The following is a 15,138-nucleotide window of genomic DNA, read 5'->3' as shown; positions in this document are numbered from 1 at the left end:
CCCCTTGTTTTTCTCTAACCTTCTTCATCTTGAAACATGAAGAACTAAGTTCTCCCTGCCAAGGAGAGAAGTGCTTTCAACCACCCCCACCCATTTTTTGAGGAATAGTCTTGAATCAGAATTCCAAAGTTAGAACCTTTAGGCCTGTGTATGTCAGCACAGGGCGGGGGAAACTGTGGCCCCCCCTGTAGTGATCAGGTGGGATTGCTATGAGGAATTATAACAAATATAGAGTAAGCCATCTGTGTCAGCAATGAAATAATAATAATAATAATAAATAATTTATTATTTATACCCCGCCCATCTGGCTGAGTTTCCCCAGCCACTCTGGGCGGCTCCCAATCAGTGTTAAAAACAGTACAGCGTTACATATTAAAAACCTCCCTGAACAGGGCTGCCTTAAGATGTCTTCTGAATGTCAGGTAATTATTTATCTCTTTGACATCTGATGGGAGGCTGTCCCACAGGGCGGGTGCCACTACCGAGAAGGCCCTCTGTCTGGTTCCCTGTAGCCTCACTTATCGCAATGAGGGAACCGCCAGAAGGCCCTCGGTGCTGGATCTCAGTGTCCGGGCTGAATGATGGGGGTGGAGACGCTCCTTCAGGTATACAGGACCGAGGCCGTTTAGGGCTTTAAAGGTCAGCACCAACACTTTGAATTGTGCTCAGAAACGTACTGGGAGCCAATGCAGATCTCTCAGAACTGGTGTTATGTGGTCTTGGCGGCTGCTCCCAGTCACCAGTCTAGCTGCCGCATTCTGGATTAATTGCAGTTTCTGGGTCACCTTCAAAGGTAGCCCCACGTAGAGCACGTTGCAGTAGTCCAAGCGGGAGATAACTAAAGCATGCACCACTCTGGCGAGACAGTCCGCAGGCAGGTAGGGCCTTAGCCTGTGTACCAGGTGGAGCTGGTAGACAGCTGCCCTGGACACAGAGTTAACCTGCGCCTCCATGGACAGCTGTGAGTCCAAAATGACTCCCAGGCTGCGCACCTGGTCCTTCAGGGGCACAGTTACCCCATTCAAGACCAGGGAATCCCCCACACCAACCCGCTCCCTGTCCCCCAAAAACAGTACTTCTGTCTTGTCAGGATTCAACCTCAATCTGTTAGCCACCATCCATCCTCCAACCGCCTCCAGGCACTCACACAGGACCTTCACCGCCTTCACTGGTTCTGATTTAAAGGAGAGGTAGAGCTGGGTGTCATCTGCATACTGATGAACACCCAGTCCAAACCCCCTGATGATCTCTCCCAGCGGCTTCATATAGATATTAAAAAGCATGGGGGAGAGGACAGAACCCTGAGGCACCCCACAAGTGAGAGCCCAGGGGTCTGAACACTCATTCCCCCCCCCCCACTTTCTGGACACGGCCCAGGAGGAAGGAACGGAACCACTGTATGACAGTGCCCCCAGCTCCCAGCCCCTCTAGACGGTCCAGAAGGATGTTATGGTCGATGGTGTCAAAGGCCGCTGAGAGATCCAGCAGAACTAGGAAACAGCTCTCACCTTTGTCCCTAGCCCGCCGGAGATCATCAACCAGCGCAACCAAGGCAGTTTCAGTCCCATGGTGAGGCCTGAATCCCGATTGGAAGGGATCCAAATGGTCCGTTTCCTCCAGGCGTGCTTGGAGTTGTTCAGCAACCACCCGCTCAATCACCTTGGATCCAAACTACAAGAAAGAAGATTCCACCTAAACATTAGGAAGAATTTCCTGACAGTAAGAGCTGTTCGACAGTGGAATTTGCTGCCAAGGAGGTGGAGTCTCCTTCTTTGGAGGTCTTTAAGCAGAGTGCTCTGATGGTGTTTCCTGCTTGGCAGGGGGTTGGACTCGATGGCCCTTGTGGTCTCTTCCAACTCTATGATTCTATGATTCTACCTTGCCCAAGAATGGCAGATTTGAGACTGGGTGATAGTTGGCCAAATTGGCCGGGTCTAAAGATGTTTTTTTAAGAAGCGGTTTAATGACCGCCTCTTTCAGCAGATCTGGGAATGTTCCCTCACAGAGGGAAGCATTCACCACCCCACAGAGCCCATCGCCCAGCCCTTCCCGGCTCGCTTTTATCAACCAGGATGGGCAAGGATCAAGGAGACAGGTGGTCGGTTTCACTTGTCCAAGCAGCCTGTCCACATCCTCGGAGGTAACAGATTGGAATTGATCCCATGTAACAGGACCAGACAGAACTCTAGCACTCTCCCGCCCTGGTCCTGCTCTCACGGTGGAGTCTACCTCCTTCTGAATCTGAGCGATTTTATCTGCAAAAAACTTTGCAAAAGCATTACAGGAGATCTTGGGGTCCCTACCAGGCCCCGGTGGTACAGGTGGTTCCGATAGATTGCGAACCACCTGAAAAAGTCTCCTGCTGCTGTTTTCTGCAGATGCAATGGAGGCGGCGAAGAAGACCCTCTTCGCTGTCGCCATTGCCACTTGGTAGGCTCGACGTTGAGCTCTAACCCGTGTCCGGTCTGATTCAGAATGAGTTTTCCGCCACCGGCGCTCTAGCCGTCTCAACGATTGTTTCATCACCCTCAGCTCCGGGGAAAACCACGGGGCTGTCCGGGCTCCATGCAATCGGAGAGGGCGCTTCGGAGCCAGACAGTCAATAGCCATGGTTAACTCCGCATTCCAGCGTGCCACCAGGGAATCAGCTGAAAGGCCATCAACTTGGGATAAAGCATCCCCTACCACTCTCTGGAAGCCAATTGGATCCATTAAGTGGTGGGGGCGGACCATCCGAATCGGTCCCACCTCCCTGCAGAGGGGAAGGGTTGCGGAGAAGTCCAGTTGCACCAGAAAGTGATCTGACCTTGGCACTTCTTTTGTTTCGCTTTTAGTTAGTGTCAGATCACCAACATCCATAGAGGTGAACACCAAGTCTAAGGCATGTCGACGGCTATGAGTTGGGCCAAACTTATTCAGGGACAGCCCCATGGAGGCCATGCTTTCCACGAAGTCCCGAGCGGCCCCTTCTAAGGTCGTGTCGGCATGGATGTTAAAATCCCCCAGGACAACCAAGCTAGGTGTCTCCAGGAGCATATCCGCCACGACCTGAAGCAGCTCGGGCAGGGAATCCTTGGTGCAGCCGGGGGGTCGATACACCAGTAGGAATCCTGTACTGCCCCTATTGCCCAACTTCCAGAACATGCACTCAGAAAACTGGGTCTTCCCAATAGGACAGCTGGTGCAGACTAATGACTTCCTAAAAATCACTGCAACCCCCCCATCCCGCCCACATGACCTGGGTTGCTGTGCGTAAGAGAAACCAGGTGGGCAAGCAGTGGCAAGGACAGGCCCATCTGCTTCATCCAACCAGGTCTCTGTCACACATGCCAGGTCAAGTCCTCCATCCACAATCAGGTCGTGGATGGCAGTGGTTTTATTCATCATTGACCTGGCATTGCACAGCAACACTTTCAGGTCATGTGGGTTTCCCTTGCTGATTACTGTATCCTTCTGGTGAGGACCAGACCTGGAGGCAGGGATAATCCTCAAACGACTAAACCTGCCTCCTCGGTAATGACATGGTCTGGTCTTAGCATAACTCCTCCTCCTGCCCGTGATCACTGAGATCGGGTGTCCCAATACATCCCCTCCTGTGGAACCTGCCCCACCCAATCTATTGGCTGAGGCCCACTCCCAGGCAGCCATGATCCTTCCCCTTAAAAAGCAAAATACAAACTATATAATAATTTAACAGAATAATAATAATAATAATAATAATAATAATAATAATAATAAAACAGAACAAAACAAAACAAAGCAAGAAACAATAGCGCTGACTAAATGCTTATCCCACCCCAAGCAAAAATAAAATAATGAAATAATATAATATTATAAAAAACAACAACCACCATTTAAGGTGCTGCAAATTAAAAGCAATTAAAACATTTAAAACCATTTTGTCCATTGCTGCCGGTAGCTGCTCAGGCCTCTAAACTGTAGTGGTAGTGCAGGCCCCGCCCCCTAGGCCGGATGGAGTTGGCAGGAAAGCATTGCGTTGAAAGCATTGCATTGACTGGGTTTAAACTATTTTGATATGATTCTTGATCAATCCACACCTCTGCATCCCTGTTCCATTTCTCTTTCTTGACCAGTCACGTACACTGCCAGTTGCTTTGACAGGCAGGCATCCTGGGTCATCAAAGACAGTAGGAAGTTTCTTTGATGTAGCTTTTCTGATATGTTAATCTTAGGATGTTAATCTTAGGGCCAGGAAACAGGTTTCACATAAAGGTGATAATGATCACTGTCCTCCTGGCCATCCTTCTTATCATGTGTATTGCTTGTTTATCACCTCCTGGGGTTGTCAAATGCACTCCTTTGTAGTTCTGTTTTATTTACCCCATGCTATTGGATTGAAAATGAAACGACAGATGAGTAGATAGGTGTCATACGGGAGGCGTCTCTCGAGCAAGCCTCGGAGACTCCCTTTTATTGAATATTACTGCGTTTGCCACGTGTGCTTGTTGCTGATTGGTTAACATAAGTTCAAAACAAGGGTTGCATACAAGACATTAATTATTGCATATAAGACATTAGTCATAGACTGGGAAAAGGAACGCGGAGTTTACGCAGGCATGGGTTCGGACTGCCCGTACCAGAGTGGTACGAAAAAGGAATGTACAAGGAGGGGTAAGTACAGATTGATATGGTGTAAACTCAAGGTGAACAGAACGTACCAGGGTGATGATGGAATGTCTTAGCATCAGCACAGCTTGTGCAGCGTGAGCAAAACAAAGCTTAGAAGCAAGACTTCCCAGAATGCAAGAGAAAAGAAGCAATACTTTCCCATAATGCGACAGTTATGTGCAGAGAGAGAACTTCCCTTTATCTCCCCCTTTCTTTTCTTGTTTGCAAGGCGTTCTGGGTAAATAAGGCAAAAATACTTTGGGATTAGTGGTGTGCCAGCGAATGCCCAAAATAAGTTCGCCAGGGTCGATGGGACAAAAATATTTCGGGATACGTGGTCTGCCAGCGCATGCCCAAAATAAGTTCGCCACATCTCCCCTAATGTTTACTGCTGGTGCTGTAATTTTGCAAAGTAGGCAGCAGTGATTTTATTGGGTGGCTGAGGGGGAGAGAGAAGCCGAGACAAGAGACTGATGAGTCCAGGAATGCATTGGAGGAAGCAACATAGCAAAATCAATATACATATTATAACAATGGCATATTGAAAGAGATTACGAAGTCAATTCAGGTTTGGCAACCAGCCAGTGAGCCACTGGGTGAATGAGTCCCACAGGCCAGAAAGTCCAACGTCCTGTTTAATGTGGTGTGTACGATTTTGCAAATGAGAGATTTGCTTTTGGATGGCTTTGGAATGCAAGAGAAAAGAAGCAATACTTTCCCATAATGCGACAGTTATGTGCAGAGAGAGAACTTCCCTTAACCATGCTTAATTAGTTTTGGTAGTTTAACTTTGTGCCCACGTGGGGTTTGTTGAAATGCTCAGAAGAAATCTGATTGGTTCTTACGAACACTCTGTAAAAAAGTTCTTTTGTGAATAAAACGACCTGGGCCGGAGGGTGGAGGGAGAGATTATTATACGCACCCTTCCCAGAGTCTTGCTGGTTCAAGCCTCTGTGTGTATTCTTATTAATCAGAGTTCAATCCTTCCTTTGCTTTGGGAACGCCTCACACACACCCCAAGGACACTGGGCTCCTGCTCCCATCACCCTTGACCATTGGCCCTGCTGGCTGGGGCTGATGGGAGCTGGGAGTCCAGCAAGTTCCTGGCCCTTCCCCCCTAGCCCACCCAGTTCCTTGCCCCATCTGAAGCAGAACATTGGAGCTCTCCAGGGTGCTGAACTCTTGCTGCTCAACACAGGGCAGTGGAACCTGAAATTCCTGGACTAAAGTTCCCATCGTCCCCAACTATTGACCCTGCTTGCTGAGGCTGATGGGAGTTGAAGTCCAGCAACATTGGGATGGTCACCATACCCCTCATCTCAAATTATTTCCTAAATGCAGATGTGTGCACACAGACAAGCACTTTCTATGCTGAAGTAATCCACCATACAGTTTACAATAATTGGTCTGCCATTAAAACTGGTATACTTTTGGGAGGATTGCAGCATGTGGTGTGTGTTTGAATGGAATGTGATTTTTTGAAAAGAAAGTCAGGTTACTGGATAAATCAGAGAATGAAAGCCATGGGACATAGAAGTACATAAGTTATTAGGTCAGTGGTTTTACTTTCTGGGAACACTTTCCAGGTGAATTTGTCTCCTGAGAAGTCCAAGGTTGCAGAAGATTTTGAGATGCATTCATGAGTGCACTTTTTGTTCCCATAAGGCTTTGGGCGCTTCATGCTGGCTGGGGCTGATGGAAGCTGGGCTCCCAAAACATCTGGGATGCCATAGGCTCCATGCTCTTGATCTTAGAGGATGGATGGGAGAGGAAATCACAATGCTGGATTTTCAGCCCCTGGTTTCTAAGAGGTCACTGTATTTTATTTTATTTTTTACATGGGGTTACAGTCCTAAGTCACTGGTTCCATCAGGGCAAGGATTTCTCCTTGCAAAATGGAAGATTCCCCCTTCTTCAAGCCCTGTGTGTCTCCTAAATCTGTTCTGGAGTTTTCACCAAAGCTTTTAAGCAAATGTTGGGATGGCGCAAGACATGAAAATGGATATTTTGGGGGTACATACAGAGGCGCGAGAACAAACATGCATATGAATTTTTTATGCATACTCTTACAAAAATTGCAAACGGCTGTGGAACTGGGGCAGACTGACATTATGACCGGAAAATTGAGAAACTGAGAGATAGAAGATAGCCCCCCCCCCATCTAAGCTTACAGAAACTGCTTTTGTTCCAACTTCACAACCAAAATATTAGATAACAGCAAACTGAACACTAGCTCAGGTTTCGGTCTTGCCCCTTCCCCCAGACATCTGGTTAATTCTTGGGCTTTTATTTTTTTACACTGCCTTGCTTTACTGTGTTCATTTGTTCTTTTGTTCCCCTGTTGATTACAAGAAGGACCTTTTGTTTTTGTACAAATGCAAAAGTACTCCAGAGGTTTTTGTATGTCCAGATGGCAAATGAAATTTCTTGGTGACGTCATGGCTTCTCAGCTCCGTGAACAACTGGCCTCTTTTCCAAGGTGTCCAGTAACGTATTGAATCATTTCGTTTTATCATTAAGTCCCAGAGATGCTTCCCAAAGCATTCAGCTGCCACAATGAGTGACTGCTTGCATGAGCAGAACAACCTCCACCTGTGCAATGGGGATTCCCTGCTCTTCCCCCAAACACACTACCCCCTAAATATACAGTGGTACCTCGGGTTAAGTACTTAATTTGTTCTGGAGGTCTGTACTTAACCTGAAAATGTTCTTAACCTGAAGCACCACTTTAGCTAATGGGGCCTCCTGCTGCCGCCGCGCCACCAGAGCCTGATTTCTGTTCTTATCCTGAAGCACTATTTCTGGCTTAGTGGAGTGTGTAACCTAAAGTGTATGTAACCTGAAGCGTATGTAACCCGAGGTACCACTGTATTCAAGTTTTCCCACCCCAACCTTTCAGAACAGACCTGAGGGTGCTGCAGGGTGTCACATGGGGGGAGAGAAGATGGGAGGGAGTCCCATTTTGCAAGTGGAAGTCTTCTGAGTTGCTCAACTATTTAGTAGAATATTGCTCAAAGTGTCCCCTCCAATGCCAGAGCAAGACCTCCACTGAGGTTATATTAATATTATGCGGTTTCCCAACAGAAATTAAACACACACACACACGCACGCACGCACACACACACACACACACCTCTCTTAACTTACATATAAAATAGTAGATCATTTTCTCTCCTGAGACCTCATATAGCAATATAAAATAAATTATAATCAACAGAATGCATATGTTCAGGTAGGTAGCCGTGTTGGTCTGACACAGTCAAAATAAATTAAAAAATTGTCCAGTAGCACCTTAGAGACCAGCTAAGTTTGTTCTGGGTATGCGCTTTCATGTGCATGCACACTTCTTCAGATACACTGAAACAGAAGTCACCAGACCCTTATATAATGCATATGTAACATACATTGATGTTCTCACCTTGTTTTCATTTCATTCATTTTTTAAAATAGTTTTTATTGAGTTCTGCAGATTTTATATTCATCACAATCAATGTTTTTTTTTTTAAAAAAGATATATAAACCCCTACCGCCCCACTTCCCCCAACCTCCTCTTCTGATTCATTATATATTTACTTCTCCTGCCTGTTTTCTTCTACTTTCATTTTATAATCTTTTAATTAAATATTGTTATAATCTTACCAATTTTGTATCATATTTTCCACATTACTTCTTACCCTTTGTTATTTCCCCATTATTACAACTTAACTTTTTTTGCTTGTTTTCTTAATTGCAAGTGTTTACTCAAACCCTGATAGTGAGTCCACTTCTTTCATTTCGTTCATTTATCCAGTTGGGTGGTTGTTCCAAACCACCCTGTGGCATGTACAAAGGGTGGTTTATAAAAGTCAAACATGGAAAAAAGAATGCATAAAATAACACAGTCCCTGAAGTACACAACGAGGTAGAACAACCTACAAAACAGTGATTTATTAAAAGCAGCAGCAACCAGCTGATTTCTCCAACCACGTCTTTTCTCTTCCTAATGCCCACTGAAAAAAGGCGAGTCTTAACCAGCTGCCCAAACCCATAAACCCACCTCCATAGGAAGGGAATATCAAATGGGAGGAGCCACCACTGAAAAGGCCCCTCCTTCCTGGCCCCCATAGCATATCCTGCATCCTGCATAGGGACCATGAAGAGGGACTCCCCTGATGAAGTAAAGCAGTAGTTTCACAATAAGATGTAATTGGTTTTTGCTACCCTTTTTGGCTCTAGGATGTTAAATGAAACTCATGCCCCAATGTGAAAATCTGGGGAAAGCAGGCAGTTAGGTGAACATTGTAGTGATCAGGTGGGATTGCTATGAGGAATTATAACAAATATAGAGTAAGCCATCTGTGACAGCAATGAAAGCATTGCGTTGACTGGGTTTGAACTATTTTGATATGTAGTAGATAGGTAGCCGTGTTGGTCTGCCATAGTCAAAATAAAAAAAATTCCTTCCAGTAGCACCTTAAAGACCAACTAAGTTAGTTCTTGGTATGAGCTTTCGTGTGCATGCACACTTCTTCAGATACACTGAAACAGAAGTTGCCAGATCCTTCTATATAGTGAGAAGGTGGGTGTTACTCAGAAGGGTGGTGGGAATGGGAGATTGGCAGATAGCTGAGAGAGCCTGTTGACGACTCTTCTCTGCTGAATTACAACTCATTACCAAACTTAAAACCATGGAAAGACCTGGGCTGAACAAAGACATTGGATTCTTATCTCACTATACATGACTAAACCATTTCTCACCTTCTCACCCCTTGCCTTTTCCTGTAAGAGCTATTACAGTCGTTAAGAGTCGTCAACAGGCTCTCTCAGCTATCTGCCAATCTCCCATTCCCACCACCCTTCTGAGTAACACCCCTCCCCACCTTCTCACTATATAGAAGGATCTGGCAACTTCTGTTTCAGTGTATCTGAAGAAGTGTGCATGCACACGAAAGCTCATACCAAGAACTAACTTAGTTGGTCTTTAAGGTGCTACTGGAAGGAATTTTTTTTATTTTGATATGATTCTTGATCAATCCACACCTCTGCATCCCTGTCCCATTTCTCTTTCTTGACAAGTCACGTACACAACCCAGTTGCTTCGCCAGGCAGGCATCCTGGGTCATCAAAGACAGTGGGCAAGTTTCTTTGAAGTAGCCTTTCTGATATGTTAATCCTAGGATGTTAATCTTAAGGCCAGGAAACAGGTTTCACATGAAGGTGATAATGATCGCTGTCCTCCTGGCCATCCTTCTTATCATGTGTATTGCTTGTTTATGACCTCAGGGGTTGCCAAATGTACTCCTTTGTAGTTCTGTTCTTTGTTTACCCCGTGCTTAATTAGTTTCGGTAGTTTAACTTTTCCCCACGTGGGGTTTGTTGAAATGCTCAGAAGAAATCTGATTGGTTCTTACAAACACTCTGTAAAAAAGTTCTTTTGTGAATAAAACGACCTGGGCCGAGGGGGGCTGGAGACACAGAGAGAGACTATCATATGCACCCTTCCCAGAGTCTTGCTGGTTCAAGCCTCTGTGTGTATTCTTATTAATCAGAGTTCAATCCTTCCTTTACTTTGGGAACGCCTCAAGTGGTGCCCCGTGTGAGGCAAACTTAAAAAGGAAACCGTGTGAGGCAAACCTAAAAGGGAACTGTGTGAGGCTTGTAAAAAAAAAAACAAAAACCCAGCGTGTGCGGCAAAGCTAAAAGGAAACCTCAGCATTTGAGGCAAAGCAAAAAGGAAACCTCAACAAAAGGAAACCCCCAGGATTGGACTCCCCTCAGAGCTAGCAACCTGCTATCCCTCGGTCGCGGTGGATCATCTCTCGCAAAACGATTCCCGGACTTAGGATCTCATTCGCTCGGAACGAGCCCCAAAGACACGCGTCTATACCCCTTCAGGTGATGTCATGGGAAGCAAGCTTTCACATGGGCAGGAAAAGCATAGGAATAATTTGTTATTTTTGCTAGCTCAGGCAGGGCATGATAAGCATTTAGCACCCCTAGTAGAAAAATTGTTGTTAGAGATTGCGAGATTGTGCTCCTGGTTTCCAGAGGGGGTTACTTACGACATTAAGAAATGGAATGAGCTGGGAGATGCACTCCATACACATCCTGAGGCATCTGTACAAATCTTGCATACCTGGCATTTGTGTACAGACGCAGTTGGAAAGCTCGCTAACCCTTTACTGCAATCACCAACTGTCTCTGTGAATGCTCCCACATTGTTGCAACTCATAGCTGCCTTTAAAAATACCATAATATTGTTCCCTCCATTTCAGCCTCTAGATTTCCAGCCTCTCTCCTCTGAGGTCATGCCAAAGGTAATTCCATTGGCACCTTCCTTTGCTAAAGATTTGCCTGGGTCGAATGTAAATTCCATGCCACCTTCCGTGGACCAGTGCCCACAAGGGGCTCAGACCACAGTGCAAAAATTGGTTATTTCAAATATGGCAGAAGGAAGCAGTGACGAAAAAATAGCTGACACCTTACCGTTATTATCAGTCTGTCCTGTTGTTCAGAATGCACAGGGACAGAGAGCCCATGAACCATTGTCCTTCACAGTTTTTAAAAAATTGAAGCGAAGTGTGACAGAAAATGGCTTGCATGGCATTCTTGATGGGCTAAGAGGAGCCAGTACTTTAATTCCAAACCTTGAAGCCTCTGAAGTTTTAATGAAACAATTGGTTTATGCAAATGAAAATGCTGATTGCAAGACTGCTCTTAAAGCGATGTACCAGAAGCCAGAAACAGAGATTGCTCAAATGATTAAGCCTTGCCAGAATATTGACACCAAGACTCACAAATCTGCCCTCCTAGCAGCAGCTTTGTCTCCTTCTGTGCATCCTGCTAAAGACAGGCAATGCCACAACAGATGGCCTTCCAGCCTGGGTTTGAATGGGAGAACAAAGACTGTTGTGCCAGCTGATTGTCAGGATTTTACTGAAGCTAAATCAGCAGAGCCAGCTATCTCTTCTAACACACTTGCTCCTGTGACAAATCTGCGCCATGCCACTAAGGGCAGTGCTGCTTTGAATCTATTGACAGCAGAACTTGCTACTTTTCAGTTCCAGTGCCCTATGATGGTTTATAAAATTAAGACATAGCATACAGGTCTGATTCCACCTCAGGCAGTGAGACTCATTCTTCATTGCTTTTTGCAGACTGTTTTTTCTCCTTTCCTCCCTAAACTTAAAATTCCTAATGAACTTATTTTACAGCAGTTGCAGAGTTTTGGAGTCACTCCATACAAGTGATTTTCCTTAATACAGTGTTTTCACCTACAGAACTACTTTTCCCCCCAGACGCTGCTGATAGAATAGTGATTTTAAAGTGGCTATATTTGCCTAACACCGGATTTGAGATTGCTGTTCGTTATTTGCTTTTTTCTAAAACAGGAGCACGAATCCTTAATGAGTTCTTCTCTTTCCTATCAGTTTGCTTTTACTGATTAACTTGGGATAGTTTATTTTAACCCTCCTAAAGAGTCACGCCTAGTTTTAATTCAACAGGTACCCTGAAAATTGGTTTCTGTCCAAAAACAGGTTCCTATTCAACACTTCTATGTATAAGGATTCTGAAAATAACTGGCATATTTTTTTGCAGCTAATCAGAAAACTGACAGAGACCAGCCTGCACTTCCACTGCATTTTGTGATTTTTGTGTGAAGTGGGATATTTTTTTATCACATTTGGCTAATTCCTATCTTTCTCCTATGCTAGATTTTAATCTACTCTCTTTGTTCTTGACACCGAAATATCTCTTAACACATAGAACTATGCCTTTCTATGCTGCTCACATTTTGCTCCCATACAGGATTCAAAGATATAATTTCAGAAGGAAATCTATATGCTGATTCTGCTCTAAAATCCTTCTGTCCGTTATTTTCTAATGCAATTGATACCCATGCATTTTTTCATCAGGGAATTATACAGCTGATAACAATTTTTTTTTCATTCCTATGACACAAGGTAAGGATATTGTTGGTGGATGTCCTTCCTGCGCTTTAACTCCTGTTCTCTTTACCTTAAATCAATTACCATATTTTTTTGCTCTATAAGACTCACTTTTTCCCTCCTAAAAAGTAAGGGGAAGTGTGTGTGCGTCTTATGGAGCGAATGCAGGCTGCGCAGCTATCCCAGAAGCCAGAACCGCAAGAGGGATTGCTGCTTTCACTGTGCAGCGATCCCTCTTGCTGTTCTGGCTTCTGAGATTCAGAATATTTTTTTTCTTGTTTTCCTCCTCCAAAAACTAGGTGCGTCTTGTGGTCTGGTGCGTCTTATAGAGCGAAAAATACGGTAACTGTTTCCTTTCTTAATAAATTTTCTCCTATGGAATGCCATTCTAGGAAAGAGGTATCTCTGGAATGACTTCTGGAACGCTCTCTAGTGACATACCAGCAGCTCCCCAACCCACAGTGACAGGGACCTGGTTCTTTAATTACCTAGAGGCAAGGATGCCCTACTGGTCTTACTTCCTCAGGTCCTGTGTGGATTCCAAGTCGCTGTATCCATCCCTATAGGCCAAGACATGCACTGGCACAAAGGCCTGCAGAATCCCTTCCGGACTTTGCAAGGACCATGACCCTGACTCCACCTCTACAGGCTCAGCAGCCCCATGCAAAAGTCCATCGTGTCCGTCCTCATCCTCGAAAGGCTGAGGAATGCCCAAAGGTGACATGGGGAATGCTGAAGACCTTGACCTCTGATGCCAGGACACGATTTCAGCATCATGATGTTCCAGAAGCACCAGAGACTTTTTTAGTAGCTCTAATTACTCAGCTAAATTTGAACTCTATGCTGCTTTTAACATGTATATTATTTGTTTTCTTGATACCTAGTACTCATTGTATCTATCTTCCCCTTAAACTTCTTCTAGTCATAGCTATAATATGTGAATGCATTTAGCTGAAATTGCTAATGTCTCTCATTTTTGTCTGAGTGAAACATGATATGCACACTACCTTAGGAAATTGTATAATCCCAGTTTGTACACAGCCTTTCACATGGCACATGCCACACACATGGGAAAGTGGTTCTCTAAATGGATTTCTAAAGGTATCATTAGTTATACCAATCTCCATGATAGGGGAACAGTGACACAAAAGTTACCCCTGGACGCAATCTCGTTATAAACACCTAGAGTTGCAGCACCGCCAGACACCTCTTGTGTTCAGATTGTGAACTGCAGTAAGAAAGTAGATCACTGTCTGGAAAGGAGGAAGGCCAACTTGGAATTGTTCACGTGTTCAGCAGATTACTTTTAATTATGCTCATGTGCTCTTACCAGATAGCTGGTTTTTCACGTGTAATCCAAGAAGTTATAACTACATTCCTGCAAATTTATCTGACGCTCAGTGTTGCCTCAACAGACTAACATGGGTCCTGCCTGGTTGCTCAGTTTTAGAAAAGAATAGGCAAAGGTTGTTGCACTTTGCTTTAGGAATGTCTGCTAGATGTCTTTATGTGATACAAGAACACATACATGAACATGAAGAGAACACAGTACCTCTGCTACCTTAATCTCTACTATCTTAAACTCTTAACAAAAACAAAACAAATAAAAAATTTAAAAAATAAAAAATTAATAAAAACGGTGAGATGTGGTGATCAGGTGGGATTGCTATGAGGAATTATAACAAATATAGAGTAAGCCATCTGTGTCAGCAATGAAAGCATTGCATTGACTGGGTTTGAACTATTTTGATATGATTCTTGATCAATCCACATCTCTGCATCCCTGTTCCATTTCTCTTTCTTCACAAGTCACATACACAGCCAGGCAGGCATCCTGGGTCATCAAAGACAGTGGGCAAGTTTCTTTGAAGTAGCCTTTCTGATATGTTAATCCTAGGATGTTAATCTTAGGGCCAGGAAACAGGTTTCACATGAAGGTGATAATGATCGCTGTCCTCCTAGCCATCCTTCTTATCAAGTATATTGCTTGTTTATCACCTCCGGGGTTGCCAAATGTACTCCTTTGTAGTTCTGTTCTTTGTTTACCCCGTGCTTAATTAGTTTAGGTAGTTTAACTTTTCCCCACGTGGGGTTTGTTGAAATGCTCAGAAGAAATCTGATTGGTTCTTACGAACACTCTGTAAAAAGTTCTTTTGTGAATAAAACGACCTGGGCAGAGGTGTAGAGGGAGAGAGATTATTATACGCACCCTTCCCAGAGTCTTGCTGGTTCAAGCCTCTGTGTGTATTCTTATTAATCAGAGTTCAATCCATCCTTTACTTTGGGAACGCCTCAAACATGATACTGGCAAGGCACCTACACTGGCAAGGAAGCAATCCTGTATAGCAGGTCAGTATTATTACTACAATACAGACAGGGCCTCAGGCTGAGAGGGTGGTTTGCCAATAAACCAGCCCATGAACGATGAAGTTTGAGCCAGAAAATTGATATGCGTGGGGCTACAATTTGTGCGAAACCTGAGCTGCTTTCTGGGAAAGCTGCACTCATGCTTGTCCTTCATGTGAAAGAGCTGTATCTTTCTGTAGCCTGCAAGGACCAGTTTCATTATATGCTAGGTTCC

This window comes from Podarcis bocagei (genome assembly GCF_964188305.1).
Source record: "Podarcis bocagei genome assembly, chromosome: 4".
NCBI lineage: Eukaryota > Metazoa > Chordata > Lepidosauria > Squamata > Lacertidae > Podarcis > Podarcis bocagei.
This window is presented reverse-complemented; position numbering follows the sequence as displayed.